The sequence below is a fragment of the Panthera uncia genome, chromosome X (genome assembly GCF_023721935.1).
Source record: "Panthera uncia isolate 11264 chromosome X, Puncia_PCG_1.0, whole genome shotgun sequence".
In the NCBI taxonomy this organism is placed as follows: Eukaryota; Metazoa; Chordata; class Mammalia; order Carnivora; family Felidae; genus Panthera; species Panthera uncia.
Genome location: NC_064817.1, coordinates 79,112,004 through 79,136,799, shown reverse-complemented (window position 1 = coordinate 79,136,799; position 24,796 = coordinate 79,112,004). Strand labels below are relative to the sequence as shown.

At 36.7% G+C, this 24,796-nt stretch overlaps 2 protein-coding genes across 3 annotated transcripts in view; both read right to left on the bottom strand.

Moving 5' to 3' along the window:
• Positions 1-24,796, bottom strand: part of LOC125931353 (nuclear RNA export factor 2-like) — a 328,062-nt gene that overhangs the window by 215,213 nt on the left and 88,053 nt on the right. The gene's annotated exons all lie outside the window — the stretch shown is intronic.
• ARMCX5 (armadillo repeat containing X-linked 5) overlaps positions 1-24,796 on the bottom strand; it is a 119,223-nt gene that overhangs the window by 27,167 nt on the left and 67,260 nt on the right. Inside the window, exon 5 of one of the 2 annotated variants that reach the window (XM_049644113.1) lies at positions 1,788-13,451. The exons of the other annotated variant lie outside the window; for it this stretch is intronic. The gene's annotated coding sequence lies outside the window, so the exon portion shown is untranslated. Of the gene's footprint in view, positions 1-1,787; positions 13,452-24,796 lie in introns of those variants that run through there. 2 annotated transcript variants of the gene reach the window in all.

The window sequence follows — 24,796 nt, the reverse complement described above, 5'->3', positions numbered from 1 at the left end:
GTATATCATCTTTGGCGAAAAGTATATTCAAGTTCATTGCCCATTTTTAAATCAAGTTGTTTGACTTTTTGTTATTGAGTTACAGTTCTTTATAAATTCTAAACATTTATCTGGGAATGCAAGCTGGTGCAGCCACTCTGGAAAGCAGTATGGAATTCCACAAAAAACTAAAAATAGAACTACCCTATGACCCGGCAATTGCACTACTAGGCATTTATCCAAGGGATACAGGTGTGCTGTTTTGAAGGGACACATGAACCCCCATGTTTATAGCAGCACTATCAACAACAACCAAAGTATGGAAAGAGCCCAAATGTCCATCGATGGATGGATGGATAAAGGTGTGGTATATATATATACTATGGAGTATACTCAGCAATCAAAAATAATGAAATCTTGCCATTTGCAATGACATGGATGGAACTGGAGGGTATTATGCAAAATGAAGTTAGTCAGTCAGAGAAAGACAAAAAGCATATGACTTCAATCATATGAGGACTTTCAGAGACAAAACAGATGAACATAAGGGGAGGGGAACAAAAATAATATAAAAACAGGGAAGAGGACAAAACAGAAGAGACTCATAAATACAGAGAATAAACTGAGGGTTACTGGAAGGGTTGTGGGAGGGGGGATGGGCTAAATGGGTAAGGGGCATTAAGGAATCTACTCCTGAAATCATTGTTTCACTACATGCTAACTAATTTGGATGTAAATTTTTAAAAATTAAAAAAGTTCTAAATATTTATCCATTATTAGGCACATAATAATTTTCAATTATCTTCTCCCCTTCATAGGGTACCTTTCATTCTGTTGATCATGCTCTTTGATTCACAAAAGTTTTTTTAATGTTTGATGTAGTCCCATTTGTCTACTTTACCTTTTGTTCCTTGTACTTTTGGTGTTATATTGAAGAAATCATTGCCAAGTCCAATTTATAAAGATTTTTCCTTCTGTTTTATGTAAGAGTTCTATAATTTGGGTTCTTACATTTAGGTCTTTAACCTATTTTGAGTTATTTTTTTGTATATGGTACAAGAGAAGGGCCCTAATTTCTTTGGGATATAGATACCCAGTTTTCCCATCATCATTTCTGGTTTTATGTTTGTTTGTTTTGTTTTGTATTTCTTTTTTGTATTTTCTTCCATTTGTATTAGTCTCTTTTTATTTCTTTTGGTAATCGCTTCCATAATTAAATACTTCCATTTATAGGTGATGAAATGTGTAAGGAATCCACTTCAAATGTTGGCACAGCTATACTTATGGCCTTTCCCTTTACTTGAACTCAGAAGTAAGACTTTTTGTTCTTGTTTTTTTATATTCCAGTCCCAGAAGTAGTTTTAACTGTAGAAATTATCTGCAGGCAGTCTTGTGCTTTCTAGCAATAGTCTACAACCAGGCTTTAGCTTCTCCAAGACACTACCCAGGATGGATTTAAATATGTATTAAATTAAGAGGAATTCTTTCAAATGAGTTTAAATGCATTTCATTATTATACAACCTACATGACTTTCTTTTTTCTAAAAACAATGCTTCTGTAAGTAAATCAAGGTCAAAATAAATGAAGAGCTCAAGATGACATCAGTCCTATTTGTTTAAATCCCAGTGTTGTGTGGATGAAGAGCAGCAGCCAGTTATGACAACAGGTGATACATCCAAAGCAATAGCCAAATTCCTTAACATTTTCCATTTCTAAACCATCATTAAAGAAAATCATATTTGTGGTTACACCATCCTCAAAATAGTCCAGCAGAGCAACCATGCCATCTGATTTTCACCAATAAAGAACTGGTAGTTTTTGAAATTAGAAAGGATGAGGGTGGGTGATGGGTATTGAGGAGGGCACCTGTTGGGATGAGCACTGGGTGTTGTATGGAAACCAATTTGACAATAAATTTCATATTTAAAAAATAAATAAATAAAAAATTAAAAAAATAAAACTTAAAAAAAAGAAATTAGCAAGGATGTGCTTGATTTGTTCTGCGGCCCTTGTTATAAAAGGTTTTATTCTTTCTTGGCCTCTGTTCCTCAAGTTTGCCTTTGTTGATTTCATGTAATCTTCAATTTACTTCTTGTAGGCTTCTTTTGTGAAGCTGTTTTCCTGCAAGTTATGTCTCACTGTGCTTTTGGTACATTTGCATTTGGTGCCGTTATCAGAGGCATTTCCACTGATGAGCAAGTCACCAATGTTACCCTCTGTCCTACTGACCATCCTCCCCTCCACCTCCAGGCACAGCCCATCTATGATCTCCAGATCTTATAGATGTCAGAGAACATCTCATCATGGCTAATGAGGTTCCAGTAGATGATTACGACTCTGGCTGGAGAAAGATGAGGTTGGCGCTAGCTTTACAGGAACTGGGAGCTCCGAGCTGGTGGTATAGCAGGAGTGGCACTAGTGGGAGGGGGAGCAGGTGGAAAAGCTGCCATCACCATTTGTTTACAAGACAGCCCTTTCCCCATTAAATGGTCTTGGCACCTTTGTTAAATATAATTTAACCATATATACAAAGATATATTGCTAGGATCTTTATTCTATTCCACTGGTCTATTAGTTTGTCTTTATGACAGTACACTCTTTGGATAACTGTAACTTTGTAATATTTTAAAGTCAGGCCTCCAAACTGGTTCTTTTTCAAAATTGTTTTGGCTATCTGAGGTCCCTTAAGATTCTATATGAATTTTGGGATGTTTTCTTCATTTCTGAAAAAGGTATGTTGGGACTGTTATAAGGATTGTGTTGAATCAGTAGAGAGAGCACTTTGGGTAGTATGGTCATCTTAATAATATTAAACCTTCAAATCCATAAACATAGGATGTCTTTCCCTTTATTTGTGTCTTCTAAAACTTTTTTTCAGCAAAAAAACCCACAAAACTTCTTTCAGCAGTATTTTCTTGTTTTCAGTGTACAAGTCTTTCACTTCCATAGTTAGGTTTATTTCTAAGTATTGTATGGCTTTGATGCTATTGTAAATGAAATTGTTTTCTTAATTTCCTTTTTGGATTGTCCACAGTTCATTTACAGGAACACGACTGATATTTAATTTTTGATTTTGCATCCTTCAACTTTCCTGAATTCATTCTTTGGTTCTATCAGTGTGTGTGTGTGTGTGTGTGTGTGTGTGTGTGTACACAAAATCTTTAGCATTTTCTATATATAAAATCAAATCATTTGCAAACAGATAATTTTACTTATTTCTTAAAGTTTTTATTTAAATTCCAGTTAGTTAACATACAGTGTAATATTAGTTTAAGGTGGACAACATAGTGATTCAACACTTCCATACAACACCCAGTGCTCATCATAAGTGTACTCTTTAATCCCCATTACCTATTTAACTCATCTCCCCCCACCTCCCCTCTGGTAACCATCAGTTTGTTCTCTATAGCTAAGATTGTTTCTTGGTTTGCCCCCTCTCTCTTTTTTTTCCCTTTGCTCATTTGGCTCACTAGCCCCATCCATGTCCTTACAAATGGCAAGATTTTATTCTTTTTATGGCTGAATAATATTCTAGTGTATACATATATCACATCTTCTTATCCATTCATCAATTGATGGGCATTTGGGCTCTTTCGATAATTTGGCTATTGTAGAGAATATAATGCTGCTATAAACATAGGGGTGCATGTATCCCTTGGAATTAGTGTTTTTGTTCTTTGGGTAAATACCTCATAATACAATTGCTGGATCTTAGGGTAGTTCTATTTTTAACTTTTTGAGGAACTTCATACTGTCTTCTACACTGGCTGCACTAGTTTGTATTCCCACCAACAGTGCAGGAGGGTTTCCCTTTCTTCACATACTCGCCAAAACCTGTTGTTCTTGTGTTGTTGATATTAGCCATCTTAAAAATATGAAGTGATATCTCATTGTAGTTTTGATTTGTATTTCCCTGATGATCAGTGATGTTCAGCATCTTTTCATGTGTCTATTGGCCATCTGTATGTAATCTTTGGAAAAATGTCTATTTATGTCTTCTACTCATTTTTTAACTTGGATTATTCATTTTTGGGGTGTTGAGTTTTATACATTGTTTATATATTTTGGATACTAACCCTTTATTAGGTATGTCCTTTCCAAATATATTCTCCCATTCAGTAGGTTGTCTTTTGCTTTTGTTGACTGTATGCTGTGCATAAGCTTTTTGTTTTGAATAAGTCCCAGTAGTTTATTTTTGGTTTTGTTTCCCTTGCATCAGGAGACATATCCAGAAAGAAGTTGCTATGGGAGATGTCAAAGAGGTTACTGCCTGTGTCCTCCTCTAGGATTTTTATGGTTTCAAGTTTCACACTTAGGTCTTTAAACCGTTTTGAATTTATTCTTGTGTATGGCGTGAGAAAGTGGTCCAGTGTTTTTGTTTTCATTCATATTTAAATATTTTCTAATTTTCTTTGTAATTTCTTTTTTGACCGATTTGTTTGATGTTGTTTAATTTCTGCAATTTGTGAATTTTCCAGTTTTTTTTATCTGATTTCTAAATTCATGCCATATTGTTGAAGAAGTTATTTTTGTATATGTATCTTTTTAAATCTACAAAGACTTGTTTTATGTCTTAACATGTGGTCTTTCTTGGAGAATGTCCTATGTGTACTTGAGAATAATGTGTATTCTTTTTTGTTGGGTTGAGTGTTCTGTAAATGTTGATTAGGTCTAGTTGGTTTATTATGTTGTTCAAGTTTTTTTTTATTTCCTTACTCATCTTCTGCCTACTTTATCCTCACATTATGGAAAATGATGTATTAAAGTCTTCAACTGTTATTGTACAACTATTTCTCCCTACAATTCTGTCAATGTTTGCTTCATAAAGTGTCTATTAGGTATGTAAATGTTTATACGTGTTATGTCCTCTTTCTGTATTGACACTTTATTAATATAAAATGTCCTTCTCTGTTGTTTATAACCTTTTAAAATCTCAGTCTATTGTTTCTGGTATTGGTATAGCCAACACAGTTTTCTATCGGTTACTATTTATATAGAATATTTTTTTTTCCATCCTTTACTTTTTAATCTTCTCTTTGGAGCTAAAATGAGTCTCTTGCGTAAAGTATATAGTTGCATCATGTTTTTTAAATCTCTTCTGCAAATCTATTTATTTTGATTGAAATATTTTATCCATTTACACTTAAAGTAATTATTGATAGGATAGACTTACTTTTGCCGTTATGTTATTTATTATAAGCCTTATAGCTTTTGCATCCCTCATTTCCTTCATTATTGCCTTCTTTTCTATTTAATTAATTTTTAAAAAATATTTAATTACCTTCTCATTTTCCTCTGGATATATTGTATAGATATTTTCTTTATGACTATGGGAATTACATTTAATATTTTAAAGTCATGACAATATCTGAATTCATCCCAACTGAACTCTAGTAGTCTACAAAAGTTACTTCCATACACTTCTATTGCCCCTCTTTCTGTTATTGTTATCACAGATCATATCTTTATACACTCTGTACCCAAAAGCATAGCTCAATGATTGCTTTTTTATACTCTTGTATTTAAGTTCAGGTTGGTTAATACAAAATGTAATATTAATTTCAGGCGCAGAAGTTAGTAATTCATCATTTACATACAACATCCAGTGCTTATCACAACTACTGCCCTCCTTAATACTCATCACCCATTTAACCCATTCCCTGACCCATCTCTTCTCCAGCAACCCTCAGTTTTTTCTCTATAGTATACAGTTTGTTTTCTGGTTTGTCTCTCTCTTCTTTCCCCCTATACTCATCTATTTTGTCTCTTAAATTCCACATATAAGTAAAATCATAGGGTATTTGTCTTTCTCTGACAACACTTATTTCACTTAGTAACAAAGTAAATTTAAAAAAAAAAACCCTAAAAGGCAAAATTTGGAATGGGAGAAGATGTTTGCAAATGACATATCTGATGAATGGCTAGTGCCCCAAATATATAAAGAACTTATTAAACTCAACAACCCCCCCCAAAAAAAACCAAAAAATTTCTGCTCCTTTCTATCTCTCTTCTCATGGAATTCCCGCAATTGTCTATGTTGGTCTATTGTTCAGCTTTGTGGTGCCCCACAGGTCTCTCAGGCTGTGTTCACTTTTCATTTTTTCTTCCTATTTATCAGACTCAATAACTTCCATTGACCTTACTTCAAGTTAACTGATTCATTTTACTGCTTGCTCAAATCTGCTGAACTTCTCAAGAGTATTTTTCACTTCAGTCATTTTAACTTTCAAGTCCAAAATTCCTTTTTGGTCCCTTTGTATTATTTCCCTTAACTGATATCCTCATTTCATTCATCCATTATTTCTCTTTCTTTGTCTATGTCTTCTGTTAGCTTTAAAGTCTTTGTCTATTATGTGTGACACTTGTGCTTCCTCAGGTATGTTTCTTGTAGATTTATTTTGTTCTGTTGAATGAGTCACATTCTCATGTTTCTTTGTATGTCTTATGATCTTTTGCTGAAAGCCGAACACTTGAATCTTATGATGTGGTAACTCTGGAAATCACAATCTCTTTCCGATATCCAGGATTTTACTGGTTTTTATGTTATTATTGCAGGGTGTCTCTTTGCTGGAAATCAGGCTGAGGTGAAATTTAAGATCTTCTTGGGGCTTTTCTGAGACTATGTCTTTCCTTGGGCATGCACTATGGCTTTCTAAATTATCCTGTATATGCATTTGTTTTTGAATGCCTCCCCCCCACCAAAAAAAGCTGCAGGTCCATCTCCTCTACATACTTTGGAACCCACCTTAGCTGGTAGGTGTGAAACAATTACCAGCCTTGGTGCCTACACCTCAGTGAGCAGAAACTCAAAAATCAGAACACAAACCCCAATCCTTAGAGGACAATGTCCTTATTGTCCACCCTGGCTCCAGCGAGTCATGCTTCAAATGCATGTTGCTGTCCCATAGCTTCCTGCCATGGGCCTGGAGATTGGAGAATTAGTAGCTGCTACCACACTAAAAGCTGAAATTGACTGATAATATCCATCATTTGTCAGCTAAGCTTTCCCCTGAAAGTAGCAAAAGTTCAAATAGAATCCATGGTTCTAATCTAGTCACTTCAGATGATTTTTACCAGTAAAGCTATCTTCTAAGTGGAGAGATGGTTTCATGGCCCTTTCTATGACAATCTTTCCTGACACTACTCCCCAAATACTGTTTTTGAACAATCCATCTTTTCCCCACAGAGTTGTCTTGCCATCTTTATTATATATAAACTCTGTATCTATTTTGGCCAGTTTCTGACTTCTAGTCTGTTCTATAGTTCTACTTTTAACTCATCACCAAATTATCTAATTATTGTAGTTTCATAATTAACACACACACACACACACACACACTCAAGTTAGTTAAAACACAGTGTAGTCTTGGTTTCAGGAGAATCCAGAGATTCCTCTATCACACATGACAGTGTTCTCACCCCAAAAAGTACCCTCCTTAATACCCATCACCCTTTTAATCCATCCCCCCACCCACCTCCCCTCTAGCAATGCTCAGTTTGTTCTCTGTATTTAAGAGTCTCTTATGGTTTGCCTCCCTATTTTTATCTTATTTTTTCTTCCCTTCCCCTATGTTAATCTGTTGTGTTTCTTGAATTCCACATGAGTGAAATCATATAATATCTGTCCTTCTCTAACTTATTTTGCTTAGCATAATACCCTCAAGTTCCATCCATGTTGTTGACAAGATTTCATTTTTTCATTGCCGAATAGTATTCCACTGTGTGTGTGTGTGTGTGTGTGTGTGTGTCCCACATCTTTATCCATTCATCAGTCAATGAACATTTGGGCTTTTTCCATAATTTGGCTATTATTATTAGCGCTGATACAAACATTGCAGTGAAGGTGCCCCTTCTAATCAGCATTTTTGTGTCCTTTGGATAAATACCTAGTAGTACAATTTCTGGGTCATAGCATAGTTCTATTTTTAATTTTTTTGAGGAACCTCCATACTGTTTACCAGGGTGGTTGTACCAATTTGAATTCCCACCAAAAGTGCAATAGGGCTCCCCTTTCTCCACATCCTCACCATTGTGTGTTGTTTCTGGAGTTATTAATTTTAGCCATTCTGACAGGTGTGAGGTGGTATCTCATTGTGGTTTTGATTTGTATTTTGTCTGATGATGAGCGATGTTCAGCATCTTTTCATGTGTCAGCCATCTGATGTCTTTGCAAAAGCGTCTGTTCATGTCTTCTGCCCACTTATTCACTGGGTTGTCTATTTTTTTGGATGTTGAGTTTGGTAAGTCTTCATAGATTTTTGATACTAACCCTTTATCCGAATGTCATTTGCAAATATTGTCTACAATTCCATCAGTTGCCTTTAAGTTTTGTTGATTGTTTCTTTCACTGTGAATAATCTTTTTATCTTTATGATGTTCCAATATTTCATTTTTGCTTTTATTACCTTGCCTTTGGAGACATGTCAAGAAGTTGCTGTGGCCAAGGTCAAAGAGGTTGCTGCCTGTTTTCTCCTGTAGGATTTTGATGGTTTCTTGTCTCATATGTAGGTCTATCATCCATTTTGAGTTTATTTTTGTGTATAGTGTAATAAATGGTCCAGTTTCATTCTTCTGCATGTTGCTGTCCAGTTTTCCCATCACCATTTGTTGAAGAGAGTTTTTTCCTTTGGATACTCTTTTCTTCTCTGTCAAAGATTAGTTGGCTATACATATGTGTGTCCGTATCTGGGCTCTGTATTCTATTCCATTTTTCTATGTGTCTGTGTTTTTGTGCCTGTTCCATAGTGTCTTGATGATTACAGCTTTGTAATACAGGTTAGAGTCTGGGATTGTGATGCCTCCAGCTTCGGTTTTCTTTTTCAACATTACTTTGGCTCTTCGGGATTTTACATGGTTCCATACAAATTTTAGAATAGTTTTTCCTAGCTCTGTGAAGAATACTGGTGTTACTTCGATAGAGATTGCATTGAATGTGTAGATTTCTTTGGGTCGTATTGACATGTTAATTATATTCTTCCAATCCATGAGCATGAGATGCTTTTCTATTTCTTTGTGTCTTCTTCAACTTCTTTCATAAGCTCTATAGTTTTCAGCATACAGATATTTTACCACTTTGGTTAGGTCTATTCCCAGGTATCTTATGGTTTTTGGTGACATTGCAAATGGGATTGATTCCTTGATATCTCTTTCTGCTGCTTCATTACTGGCATATAGAAATACAACCAATTTCTGTACATTGATTTTATATCCTGTGACTTCACTGACTTCATGTATCAGCTCTAGAAGTTTTTTTGGTGGAGTCTTTTGGGCTTTCCATGTGGAGTATTATGTCATCTGTGAAGAGCATAAGTTTGAGTTCTTCCTTGCCATTTAGGATGCCTTTTATTTTGTTTTGTTGTCTGATTGCTGAGGCTAGGACTTCCAGTACTATGTTGAACAAAAGTGGTGAGAGTGGATATCCCTGTCATGTTCCTGATCTTAGGGGGAAAGCTCTCAGTTTTTACCCATTGAGGATGATATTAGCTGTGGATGTTTTGATGATGTTGAGATATGTTCCTTCTATTACCATTTTCTTCAGGTTTTTTTACCAAGAGTAGATGCTGTATTTTGTCAAATGCTTTGTCTGCATTTCTATTTGCAGGATCATATCATTTCTTTCATTAATGTGGGGTATCACATTGATTGATTTGTGAATATCCAACCATCCTTGCATCCCAGGAATATATCCCATTTGATACAGGTGAATAATTCTCTTGATGCACTGTTGAATTCAAATTGCTAGTATCTTGTTGAGAATTTTTGCATCCAGTTTCATCAGGGATATTGTCCTGTAATTTTCCTTTTTAGTGGGGTCTTTGGTTTTGGAATCAAGGTAATGCTGGCCTCATAGAATGAGTTTGGAAGTTCTCCTTCCATTTCTATTTTTTGGAACAGTTTGAGAAGAATTGGCATTAATTCTTCTTTAAGTGTCTGGTAGAATTTCCCTGGGAAGCCAACTCGCCCAGGACTCTGGTTTGGTAGGAGATTTTTTTTATAACCAATTCAATTTCTTTGCTTGTTATGGGTATGTTCAAATTATCTATTTCTTCTTTTTCAGTTTTGGTAGTGTGTTTCTAGGAATTTGTCCATTCCTTCCATATTGCCCAGTTTTTTGGCATATAATTTTCATAGTATTCTTATAATTGTTTGCATTTCTCTGGTGTTTGTGATCTCTCCTTTCTTATGTATTATGTATTTGGATCCTTTCTCTTTTCTTTTTGATAAATCTGGCTTGGGGGTTATCAATTCATTTATTTTTTTCAAAGTACCAGCTGTCAGTTTCATTGATCTGTTCTACTAGGTTTTGTTTGTTTGTTTCTATATCTTTTATTTCTACTGTAACCTCTATTATTCCCCTTCATCTGCTCGCTTTAGGCTTTATTTGCTGCTCCTTTTGTAGCTCCTTTAGGTTTAAGGTGAGGTTGTGTATTTGGGACCTTCTTGCTTCTTTAGATAGGCCGGAATTGCAATGTAATTTCCTCTTAGGATTGCTTTTGCTGCACCACAAAGGGTTTGGACTCGTGTATTTTCATTGGTTTGCACGTATTTTTTTCATTTCTTATTTAATTTTCTGGTTAACCCATCCATTCTTAAGTAGGATGAGTTTTAACTTCCATGTATTTGAGGGCTTTCCACATTTTTTCCTGTAGTTAATTTCAGGCTTCATAGTGTTGTGATCTGAAAATATGCATGGCATGATTTCAATCTTTCTGTACCAGTTGAGGGCTGATTTGTGACCTAGTATGTGTTCTGTTTTGGAAAAATATCTATATGCACTTAGGAAGAATGTGTATTTTTCTGATTTAGGATGAAATGGTCTGAATTTATCTCTTAAGTACACCTGGTCAAGTGTGTCATTCAAACCCACTGTTTCCTTGTTGATTTTCTGCTCAGAGGATCTGCTCATGCTGTAAGTGGGGTATTAAAGTTTACTATTATGGTATTATTATCAATGAGTTTCTTTATGTTTATTATTAATTGAATGATATATTTGTGTGCTCCCAATTTGGATGCAAATATTTACAATTGTTAGATCTTCTTGGATAGATCCCTTAATTATGATGTAATGTCTTTCTTTCTCTCGTTACAGCCTTAGTTTTTTTAATGTTTATTTATTTTTGAGAGAGAGATGGAGAGAACGTGAATGGGGGAGGGGAGGAGAGAGAGGGAGACACAGAATCCAAAGCAGGCTCCAGGCTCTGAGTTGTCAGCACAGAGCCTGACGCAGGGCTGGAACTCACGAACCATGAGATCATGACCTGAGTTGAAGTTGGATGCTTAACTGACAGAGCCACCCAGGTGCCCCTCAAAACAGAATTTTTCAGTTTAATGAAGTCCAGCCTACCAAGTTATTTTTTGTCTTCATAGACTGTGCCTTTGGTGTTGTACTAAAATGTCATCACCAATCCCAAGGTCACCAAGATTTTCTTTTATGTCAGGTTCTAGGTGTTTTATAGTTTTGCATTTTACAGTTAGCTCTGTGATGCATTTTGAGTTAATTTTTGTGAAGAATATAAAGTCTGTGACTAATTTTTTTTGCCTATGGATGTACAGTTATTCCAACATCATTTACTAAAAAGACTAACTTGTCTCCATTTTATTGCCTTTACTCCTTTATCAAGGATCAGTTCACTATTTTTATATGGGTCTATTTCCAGACTCTCAATTCTATTCCATAGATCTATTTGTCATTCTTTCACCAGTATCATACTGTCTAGATTATTGTAGCTTTATAGTAAGTCTTAAGGTCAAATAGTGAAAATTATCCAGCTTTGTTCTTCTCTTTATTTTTTAAATATATTTTTTAAATATTTATTTTTGAGAAAAAGAGAGAGAGACAGAAAGAGAGAACAGGGGAGGAACAGAGAGAGAGAGAGAGAGAGGGAGAGAAAGAGAACAGGTGAGGAGCAGGGAGAGTGGGAGACACAGAATCCAATGCAGGCTCCAGGCTCTGAGCTGTCAGCACAGAAACCAACGCAGGGCTTGAACTCACAAACCATGAGATCATGACCTGAGACAAAACTGGACGCTTAACCAACTGAGCCACCCAGGCGCCCCTGTTCTTCTCTTTAAATATGGTGTTGGATATTTTGTGTCTTTTTCCTTGCCACATAAACTTGAGAATCAGCGTATCAATGTCTACATGTCTTGCTGGGATTTTGATTGGGACTGCACTGAATCTATAAAGTTGGGAAGAACTGGCATTTACACAATACTGATTCTTCCTATCCACAAACATGGAACACCTCTCCATTTATTTATCTCGTTTGAATTCTTTCACCAGAGTTTTGTAATTTTCCTCACATGGATCTTATACACATTTTGTAGATTTTACACAATTATTTCATTTTAGGGGTGACTTACGTAAATGGTGGCAAACGTAAATGGCATTGTGTTTTTAATTTCAAATTCCAGTTACTCATTGTTGGTATACAAGAAAGCAATGGCCATTTAAAAATTTTTTTAATGTATTTATTTTTTGAGCAAGAAAGACAGTGTGAGTGGGGGAGGGGCAGAGAGAGATAGGGAGACACAGAATCCGAAGCAGGCTCCAGGCTCTGAGCTGTCAGCACAGAGCCCGATGTGGGGCTCGAACATATAAGCTGTGAGGTCATGACCTAAGCCGAAGTCAGACACTTAATGAGCCACACAGGCACCCCGGCCATTTTACATTATATTAACCTTATATCCTACAACTTTGTTATATTCATTTAGCTCCAGAGGGTTTTTTGTTTGGTTTTTGTCAACTATTTCAGATTTTCTACATAGGCAATGATGTCACCTTTGAACAAAGTTTTATTATTGCTTTTTGTTCTAAATCTACATCCCTTTTATTTCTTTATCTTGCATTAATGCATTAACAAGAACTTCCAATACAAAGTTGAAAAGTAATAGTGAGGAAAGACTTCTTGTCTTGTTGCTGATCTTTGTGGGAAAGGTTCTGACTTCTCACCATTATGTATGATGCTAGATGTAAGCTTTTGTAGATTTTCTTTATCGTGTTGAGAAGTTTCCCCTCTTCTTAGTTTGAAAGTTTTTATCAAAAATGGGTGTCATATTTTTACCAAATGCTTTTTCTGTATCTATTGGTATGATTATGTGGTGTTTCTTTTTTAGTCTGTTGATGTGATGGACTACATTAATTGATTTTTGAATATTGAACCAGCCCTTTATACCTGAGTAAAATCCCACTTGGTCATGATATATAACTTTTTGTACACAGATCATGGTTTTCTTTTATAGCAAAGGAGAAAGGGTTTGAAAAAAATTTCTCTGATTTTTCTAGGTGTATGCTTTGAATGGAAACCTGAGTTTATTTACTTTAAACAGTTAATCCATTGTCACAATATGTCTAGGATATTTTATTCCATTCTCCTCTCATTATAAATGTTACCTATGTGGTCAACTTACCTTGGACAAAGCAGGAAAGAATATCCAATGGAAAAGACAATCTCTTCAACAAATAGGAAAACTGGACAGCAACATGAAGAATGAAAATAGACCATGTTATTATATGATACACAAAAATAAATTCAAAATGGATGAAAGACCTAAATGTGAGACAGGTAACCATAAAAATCTAGAGAATAATACAGGCAGTAACCTCTTTGATATGGGCCAGAGCAACTTCTTACTAAATATGTTTCCTGAGGCAAGAGAAACAAAAGCAAAAATAAGCTATTTGGACTTCATCAAGATTAAAAGCTGCACAGCAAAGGAAGCAATCAACAAAACTAAAAGGCAACCTTTGGTATGAAAGAAGATACTTGCAAATGACAGATCTGATAAAGTGTTAGTATCCAAAATATAAAAATAACTTATCAAACTCAACACCCAATACCCAAATAATCCAATTAAAAATTGGCAGAAGACATGTATAGACATTTTTTTAAAGAAGATATACATATGGCTAACAGACACATGAAAACATGATCAACATCACTTATCATCAAGGAAATACACATCAAAACCATGATACCACCTCACACTAGTCAGAATTGCTACAATTAACACAGGAAACAAAAGGTATTGGCAAGGATACAGAAAAAGAGGAACACTCTTACACTGTTGGTGGGAATGCAAACTGGTGCAGCCACTCTGGAAAATAGTATGGAGATTCCTCAGAAAGTTAAAAATAGAACTGCCCTATAACACAGCAAATACACTACTAGGTATTTACCCAAAGGATACAAAAATACTAATTCAAAGGGATATATGCATCCTGACATTTATAGCAACATTATCTACAATAGTCAAGTTATGGAAAGAGTGTAAATGTCCATCGGCTGATGAATAGGGAAAAAAAGATGTGACACACACACACACACACACACACGTTGGAATATTACTCAGCCATAAAAAAGAATAGAATCTTTCTATTTACAACGACTTGGATGGAGCTAGAGTGTATTATGTTGAGTGAAATAAGTCAGTTATAGAAAGAAAAATATGGTATGATTTCACTCATACGTAGAATTTAAGAAGCAAAACAGATGAACACAGGGAAATTAAAAAAAAAGGCAAACTGGGAAATAGATTCTTAACTATATAGAACAAACTGAGGGTTAATAGAGGGGAGATGGACAAAGGCGATGGGTTAAATAGATATGGGTACTAAGGAGGGCACTTGTGATGAGCACTGGATGTTGTACATAAATGATGAATCACTAAATTCTACACCTGACACTAATATTACACTCTATTTTAACTAACTAGAATTTAAGTAAAACTTGAATAAACAAAACAAAACAAAATGCTACCTTTATTTACTGTTTCTGCAATAAGGCTGTATTTTTGTGACTTCTGTGTTTAAATTCTTTATTCCATATATTGATAACAAGTTTTCTAATTAATAAATTAACAATATCAGAGCTGGTGGACTTCTAAATGGAGTTACTTGCTTTCCTCTGAAGAAATCAGATCTTTGTCCAAATATCCTATAATGAAATATTCCATGGCAATGCTCTTAACACAGTAAATATATGGACTGTTCTTCCATAAGTCGCAAATTATGTAACCAATATTCAAAGACATAGGAGCTTTCATCAAAATGTAAATGTGCTCATAGCTACTTTAATCAAGAAAATTTTGCTACAAAAATAATTTGTGCTTTGATGTAGCACATCTGATTTTGGCACAAAATCCTTTTTTTTTTTCTTCTTCTTCAATTCAGTCTTACTTCATGGAGATCACTGAGGCAACCAGTGGGGCTAGACTAAAGGGAATCTGCTAGAGATGAAAAGGGGGTGAGGGTCAGAGCAAGCAGACTGTTTTCCTATTGGCAGTAGCTCCCATGCAGAGAGCTTAGGCATCTGTAAAACTGAGCCAGTGGACCCAAGTGGCCATGGAGCTCAGTTGGCATTTCTGCCTGGTTTGGGTCTTCAGCCAACAAGCTGTCCCATGAAGTCCATCCTATGACTTTGCCTGCAGAGGGTGGCAAGCCAGCTACCCTGCCCAACTGTTGATCACATCCTACAGCCCTGCCCAACCAGGAAGCCTGGCTATAGACCACAGGCAATAGTGGAGCCCATCCTATAGCCTATTCAGACAGGAAAACAAGTAAGCAGCCCTGCCAAAATGTGGAGCATAGACTCCAGCCTTTCTTGAGATGGGAGCCCAAACAGCAATTCCAGGCAAATTCAGAACACAGTCCACGACCCCAAACATTCCAGGAGACAAGCCAACATCCCTATGAAACTGCAAATACAATACATACAAATTAAATAAACAAATACATAAATAGCATAGCATAGCATAGAATAGCATAGCAAAGCATAGCAAAGCATAGCATAGCATAGCATAGCATAGGATAGCATAGCATCTGGCTCTTCTAGATGCCAAAGCCCAAAGTATGATGTCATCAACAATGGAACACAGTCTACAGCCTCTCTCAGGCCAAGAGCCAAGGCAACTTTCCCCCTAAATTGTTAGGCATAGCCTCCAGCTCTGCCCAATCAGGAAGTCTGGCCAGAGATCCTGGGCAACTGTAGACTACATTATTCAGCCCTTCTTGGGGAGAAGCCAAGCAAGTAACTCCCTTCACCTGCCTACCTACTCTGACCTCAATAACAATCCTGGACAGCCTCAGTGTTCAGCCTATAGTGGTACTTCAGCAGGTAGTGCAGGTAGCAACCCCAACTAACTGTGAAGCAGAGCTTGTGGCTTCACACAACCATGATGCCTGGGTAGCAAACCTGCTCAGCCATGATGTCAAGTCTATGACACTGCCTAATTGGTGAACACAGCCTTCTGCCTCACCCAGATGAGGAGCCTAACCACTAATTCTGCCCAATCAGAAAGTATAAACTGTAGCTACATCAGACTAGGGATCCTGGGCAGCTACTTAACCCAAAAGTAGAGCACAGCCAGCAGCCTGCCCAATTGGAGAGGTACTCTATGGCTCTGGCCAACTACAAGGCAAAACCTGTACCTTTTCCTGTTTGTAGAGCACAACCTGAAACCTTCTCTAATCATGAATCCCAAAGTCCAGACTCTGGGCCCACCTGACCATGGAACCCAGCCACCAGGCATGGCAAACCAGGGAGCCCTGACAGCAGCCCTGTGTGAACATGGTTTCCGAGTGTTACCTGCTGGAGCAAGGTTTTAACTGCGATGAGATAGGGCTATTTTGGAAAAAGATGCAAAATAGGACCTACATTACAGAAGAAGAGAATGCAATGCCCAGTCACAAGCCCATGAAAGAACATCTTACCCTCTTGTTTTGTGCTAATGCAAGTGGGGATTTCAAAGTCAAGCCCCTGCTCATGTATTATTCCGAGAATCCATGAGCCTTCAAGAAATGCAAGGTGTAGAAGAGACAGTTAAAATTATGTGGGGGTCCAACAACAAGGCTTGGGTCACTCGTATCTTGTTCATTGAGTGGATTAATGAGGTTCGGTCCTGCAGTGAAGAAATACCTTATAGAAAAGAATCTGCCACTCAAAGCCTTGCCGGTTATGGGTAATGCTCCTGCTCATCCTCCAGGCTCTGAGGACAACTTATGGAGGAATTCGAGTTCATTTGGGTCAAGTTCCTTCCTCCCAACACCACTCCAATCCTCCAACCCATGGATCAACAGGTCATTTGAAACATTAAAAAGCTTTACATCAAAGCACTATTTCAGCGATGTTTCGAGGTGACCAAAGGGGGAAAAAAAAACTTACCCTCTGAGAGTTTTGGAAAAATCAGCTCCATATCGTGAATGGCCTCAAGATCATCTATAAATCCTGGGATAAGGTCACCCAGAGAACCTTCCATTCTGCTTGGAGAAGACTGTGGCCTGATTGCATTCTTGGACATGACATAGAGGGGCTTGCTCTTGAACAGGAACTGCCAGTTGTGAATGAAATTGTGTCCTTGAGGAATACCATGGGACTGGAGGTGAATGAGGATAGTCAAGAGCTGGTAGAAGAACATGCCCAGGAGCTGACCACTGGTGAATTGGTGGATCTGCATCATGAGCAACAGCAAGAGGTTACTGAGGATATCTCATCTGCAGAGGAGGAGGAGAAAAAGGCAGAGGAATCCCTCTCTTCAAATGAGATTAGGGAGATGTGTAAAATGTGGGAAACTGCAAAATTTTGTAGAAAAGCACCATCCAAATAAATCTGTAACAGTGCGAGCAATGAATCTGTTAAACAACAATATAATGTCACATTTCCCCAAAATTCTCAAAAGGAGGCAAATGAAAGTGTCATTGGATAGGTCCCTTGCTAAAGTTGCATGAAAAGATAGAGATTCCATTGAGTGAATAGATAGCAGTAAGTCCATTAGTGAAATTCTTCCTACACAATAACCCTCTTCTCTCTTATCTCCCTCACACCAGCCACAAAGGTTTCCAAAGGTAAGTGCAGGTTAGTTAGCTTATTCTTTATGTTTTTGTATTTTTTATTATTTTGTATTATGTTACAGTATTATAATCGCTTTTATATGAATATTTTTGGTTTGTGGAACAAATCATATGAGTTACTATTATTTCTTAAGGGGAAATTCGCTTGATATACAAGTGCTTTGGATTACAAGCATGCTTCTGGAATAAATTATGCTCGCAAACCAAGATTTTACTGTACACATATACCACATCTTTGTTATCCATTCTTCTGTTGGTAGACACCTGGACTGCTTCCATAATTTGGCTTTTGTAAATAATTCTACTATAAACATAGGAGTGCATGTATCACTTTGAATACATGTTTCTATATTTGGGGGGTAATTACCCAGTAGTGCAATTACTGGATCAAAGGGTAGTTTTACCTGTAACTTTTGGGGGGAAACTCCATACTGTTTTCCACAGTGTCTGCACCAGTGTGCATTCTCACCAAAACTGCAAGAGGTTTTCTTTTTCTCCACCTGCCTGCCAACATCTGTCGTCTCTTGTGTTTTTGATTTTAGCCCTTCTACATGGTATGAGGTGATATCTCATTGCAGTTTTGATTTGCATTTCTATGATAATGAGTGATATTTTTTATTACTACTTTATTATTCTTTATTAGACATACACATTTAGAGCTAGTTAATGGCAGAGCCAGTACTAGATAGACTTCAAGACTTCCAACACCCATATAGAGATCTTTTCACTCTGATGAAATCTTATTCAGAACTTTTGCCATGATAATGAGTTATATTAAGCACCTTTTCACGTATCTGCTAGCCATTTGGATGTCTTCTGTGGAGAATTGTCTGTTCATGTCTTCTGCCCCTTTGTAAACTGTATTATTTGTTTTTTGGGTGTTGAGTTGTATAAGTTCTTTGTATATTGTGGATACTAAACCATTATCTGATATGTTGTTTGCAAATATTGTCTACCATTCAGTAGGTTGCTTATTAGATTTTTTATTGTTTCCTTCACTGTGCAGAAGTTTTTTTTTTTTAATGTAATCCCAATAGTTTATTTTTACTTTTCTTTCAGTTTCCTCAGGAGACATAGCTAGAAAAAAATGTTGCTATGGCCAATGTCAGAGAAAGGATTGCCTGAAATCTCTTCCAGGATTTGTATGGTTTCAAGTCTCATATTTAGGTCTTTCATCCATTTTGAGTTTATTTTTGTGTATGATGTAAGAAAGTAGTCCAGTTTTATTCTTTTGCATGTTGCTGTCCATTTTTCCCAACACGATTTGTTGAAGAGATTGTCTTTTACCCATTGCATAGTCTTTCCTCCTTTGTCAAAGATTGACTATATAATTATGGGTTTACTTCGAGGTTTTCTATTTTGTTCCACTAATCTGTGTATATTTTGTGCTACAACTTTGCTTTTATGAAAGAACTACATTACTACCTGTTTTCACTAATGGAGAGAAATCCGAAGAGGATTTTCACTTTCATGAAAAAAATCTATTACTGTACTAATGCAGGTCTTTTGTAAAAGTGAAGTGGCATAATTACAACTTTTGGACAGAGGGTATATGTATATAAGACAAAATAGACTTTAACTTAAAAGTAGTCACAAGAGACAAATACAATCATTATATAATGATAAAAGGATCAATTATAAAGATGTGACGGTTGTAAACAGTGTAGGATCCAAACATTGGAGCACCTTAATATATATAGCAGATGCTAACAGAACTCAAAGGAGAAATAAACAACAATATATTAATAGTAAATGACATTTATACTCCACTCTTAACTATGGATATATCATCCAAGAAGAAAATGAATAATCAAAAAGCAGATGTGAGCAGCACTATAGACAAAATGTGCACAGCAGGCATATATAGAACATTCTATTCAACAGCAGCAAAACACACTTTCTTCTCAAGTGAATATGGAACATTCTCCAGAATAGATCATATATTAGATTACAAAACAAGTCTTAACAAATTCAAAATGATTAAAATATACCAATAATATTTTTCTACAACAATGGCATAAAACTACAAATCAATAATAGAAAGACAATTGGAAAACTAACAAATATGTGGACATTAAACACATGTTGAACCAATGAATCAAAGAAGAAATCTGAAAAGAAACTTAAAAAACATTGACATCAACGAATATAAAAACACAACATACCAAAACTTATGGGATTCAACTAAAGTATTTCTAAGAGTAGTGTTTATAGCTATAATGCCTATTTAAGAATAAAGAAAGATCTCAAATAAACAACCTAACGTATCTCACAAAACTAGAAAAAGAAGAACAAACTAAGACCAAAATTAGCCTAAAGAAGTAAATAATAAAAATCAAGCAGAAGAACTGGGTACCTGTGTAGTTCAGTTGGTTAAGTATCTGACTTTGGCTTATGTCATAATCTCAGTTTGTGGGTTCGAGCCCACATCCAGCTCCATGCTGACAGTGCAGAGCCTGCTTGGGATTTTCTCTCTCCCTCCCTGTCCTTCCCCCACTCACACACACACACACTGTCTCTCAAAATAAAAAACTAAATAAAAATATGCAAAAGTATATGAAATAGGAGTAGAGTTAAGATAACACAAGAGTAGGGAGACCCTAGGCTCACCTTGTCCCTCAAACAAACACAGCTAGATAAATAACAAATCATTTTGAACACACAATAAATCGATCTGAGGATTGAGGGTTCAAAAATGCACAGCTAGAGTTGAGAAAAATGTCATATCATGGAAGGTAGGAGCTGTGGAGAGTTGATATGGGGGAGAAAAGAGCTGCGGGTGCTGTGATGCAGAGGGAGATCTGATCACAGAGAGAGAAGTGAGTGAGAAAGGAAGAGAGAGAGAGAAAGGGTGAAAGTGCATATAAGGAATTATACAAGAAAAACTCTTCCCCAACACTATTGACTGGGAAAAGAGAGGATGAATACTACAAATTTTTATAAACAGCAGAGTGCACAGTCTAAAGGTTTGGAGGTTTATGCCATCGCCAGTGTTGCACTTAGGGGTACTCCAATGGGGAAGGAGGGTGGGACCCAGGGCAACATGGTCTGAGGATACTCTCGGTCACATGCAGAGAAGCAGTTCCCCTGTTTGGAATGCATTTGGGAGAGGTGGCACGGCCAATCATGGGACAAAATACCTGGGTAGGCTCCAATGAGCTGCCCCATTCACTAACATAGGAATGGGGACATCAGGTGAGGGCAGTGAGCCTTGGTGCTGGCTTTCTGCTGTGCTTTACCATAAATTATGAACTACTGTGTGGTCATGCAACTGGTTTCTGGGACAAGCCAGCACCAGCCACAGTGCAGCAACACTCACCCAGAGAGGATCTGTGTGTATATGTGCTCCACACATCTCTAAAATTGGGAGTTTTGAAAAACAGCCACAGAGCTTGAGATAAGACAGAGGAGTGATGTGCTGCTTGGCAGGCACAAAGCTCAGACACAGACAGGGTGAAGACAGAGATCTAGATGAAGCTGGGGAAGTGATAAATGATTGCTTGCTTTTCTGTGAGGGCTTCCTAAAGAGTGGTAGGCAAGAGCTCCCTGCTCCTAGGATGAGAGAGTGTGGTGATGCCATTACCCTCCTCCCTCCTCTACCCATCAGCACTGACCAGCTTCAGTGAGCAACACAACACAACAAAAGTGGAGCCCAGAGTTGCTTACACCAAACCCTGCTCCCCTGTGCCCTGCAGGTGTATCTCCACTAGGGCAAGGGCAGGTCAACCTGAGATTTAGTTCAGCAGTCCACACCACAAGAAGACCAGTACAAACCTTTTTTATGCACCAAGTCTACTGATCAGAGTGTTGCAAAGCTGCAGCTCTAAGGGAAAGATATAGGATCTAGCTTCCTTTTAATGGAGGTGTGACCACTTCTTAATATAGCCATTACTCTTAAGAGCAGGAGTATAACAGGCTTTCCTAACAATCATACAAAAAAAAAAAAACAGTGACCTTGACAATATGACAAGACAGAAGTATTCACCCCAAAAGAAAGAACAGGAAGAAGTAATGGCTAAGGATTTAATTAATGCGGATATAATTAAGATGTCTGAACTAGAATTTAAAACAAAAATTGTAAGGATACTAGCTGGGCTTGAAAAAAAAGCATAGAAGATACTATAGAATCCCTTACTTCAGAGATAAAAGAAGTAAAAACTAGTTAATCTGAAATTAAAAATGCTATAACTGAGATGCAAAGCAAAATGGAGGCCGTGACAATGAGGATGGATGAAGCAGATGAATGAATCAGTGATTTAGAAGATAAAAATATGGAAAATAATGAAGCTGAAAAGAAGAGGGAAGGAAAAGTATTGCATCATGAATGTAGATAATAGAAATCAGCGACTCCTTAAAGCATAAGGAGGAGTCCCAGAAGATGAAGAGAGAGGAAAAGGTTCATTTGAGAAAAGTATAGCTGAAAACTTCCCTAGCCAGGGAAGGAAACAAATAATCAAATTCAAGAAGCACAGAGAACTCCCATTAAATTCAACAAAAGCTAGCTAATACCAAGACATATCACAGTCAAATTAAAGAAACACACAGACAATGAAGGAATTCTGAAAGCAACAAGGGAAAAAAAATCCTTAACCTACAAGGGAAAAAAGATCAGGTTCCCAGCAGATCTGTCCCCAAAAACTTCGCAGGGCAGAAGGGAGTGTCATGATATATTCAACATGCTGAATAGGAAAAATATACATTCCAGAATTCTTTATCCAGAAAACTGTCATTCAGAATAGAAATAGAGATAGTTTCCCAGACAAATAAAAACTAAACTATTTTGTGACCACTAAGCCAGGCCTGCAAGAAATATTAAAGGGGAATCTTCGAGTGGGGAAAAAAAAAAGACTAAAAGTAACAAAGACTAGAAAGGAACAGAGAACATCACCAGAAAAAAAAATTTAAGGTAACACGATGGCACTAAATTCATACCTGCCAATAATCATTCTGAATGTAAGTGGACTAAATGCTCCAATCAAAAGATATAGGGTATCAGAATGGGGAAAAAAAAAACAAGAGACATCTCTGTGCTCCCTATAAGAGACTAATTTTAGACTGAAAGACACATGCGGATTGAAAGTGAGAGGATGGAGAACCATCTTTCATGCTAGTAGACATCAAAAGAAAGCTGTAGTAGCCATACTTATATCGGACAAACTAGATTCTAAAACAAAGACAGTAACAAGAAATGAGGAAGGACATTACATCATAATTAAGAAAATCTAACAATTGTGAATAAATATGCCCCCTAATTGGCAGGACAAAAATATGCCAAACAATTAATAACAAACATTAAGAAACTCACTGATAATAATACAGTAATAGCAGGGGACTTTAACACACATTTACAACAATGGATAGATTAAGCAGAAAATCAACAAGGAAAACAATCGTTTTGAATGACACACTGGACTGGATGGACTTAAAATATTTTCAGAAAATTTCATCCTGAAGCAGTAGAATACACATTTTTTTAGTGCACATGGAGCATTATCCAGAATAGATCACATACTGGGTCACAAGTTAGTGCTCAACAAGCATCATACCATGCATATTTACAGACCACAATGCTATGAAACTTGAAGTAAACCACAAGAAAAACTTTGGAAAGACCATAAATATATGGAGGCTAAAGAATATCCTACTAGGGGCGCCTGGGTGCCTCAGTCGGTTGGGCATCTGGCTTTGGCTCAGGTCATGATCTCACAGTTCGTGGGTTCAAGCCCCACGTTGGGCTCTGGACTGACAGCTCAGAGCTTGGAGCCTGTTTCAGATTGTGTGTCTCCCTCTCTCTCTGCCCCTCCCCTGTTTACGCTCTGTCTCTGTCTCAAAAATAAATAATCATTAAAAAAAAATAAAAAAAGAATATCCTGCTAAAGAATGAATGGGTTAACCAGGAAATTAAAGAAGAAATAATAAGTACATGGAAGCGAATGAAAATGAAAACATGACAATCCAAAACATATGGGATGCAGCAAAGGCAGTCCCAAGTGGGAAGTATATTGCAATACAGGTCTACCTGAAGAGGCATAAATTGTCTCAAAGACACAACCTAACCCGACGCTTAAAGAAGCTAGAAAAGTAAGAGCAAAAAGCCTAAATCCAGCAGAGGAAGGGAAAAAATAAAGATTAGAGCATAAATAAATGATATAGAAACAAAAATACCCCAGTAGGATAGTTCAATGAAAATAAGAGCTGGTTCTTTGAAAGAATCAATAGAAATTATAAACCCCTAACCTGTTTTATCAAAAAGACAAAGGACCCAAATAAATAAAACCATGAATAAAAGAGGAGAGATCACAACAACACCACAGAAATAGAAACAATTGTAAGATAATATTATAAAAAAATATATGCCGACATACTGGGCAATCTGGAAGAAATGGACAAATTCCTAGACACTCACACACTACCAAAACTGAAAAAGGAAGAAATAGATAATTTGAACAGACCCATAACAAGCAAAGAAATTGAATCAGTAATAAAAAAATCTCCCAACAATAAAAGTCCTGGGCCAGATAGCTTCACAGGGTAATTCTAGCAGACATTTAAAGAAGAGTTAATACCTATTCTTCATAAAGTGTTCCAAAAAATAGAAATGGAAGGAAAACTTCCAAACTCATTCTACGAGGCCAGCATTACCTGGACTCCAAAACCAAAGACCCCACTAAAAAGGAGAATTATAGGCCAATATTTGTGATGAACCTGGATGTAAAAGTTCTCAACAAGATACCAGTAAATAAAATCTAACATCACATTAAAGGAATTATTCACCACTATCAAGTGGGATTTATTCCTGGGATGCAGAGCTGGTTCAGTATTTGAAAATCAATCAATGTGATACACCATATTAATATAAGAAAGAAAAAAGAACCATATGATCCTCTCAATAGATGAAAAAAAGCATTAGACAAAATATAACACCCATTCTTGACAAAAACCCTCGACAAAGTAGGGATAGATGAAAC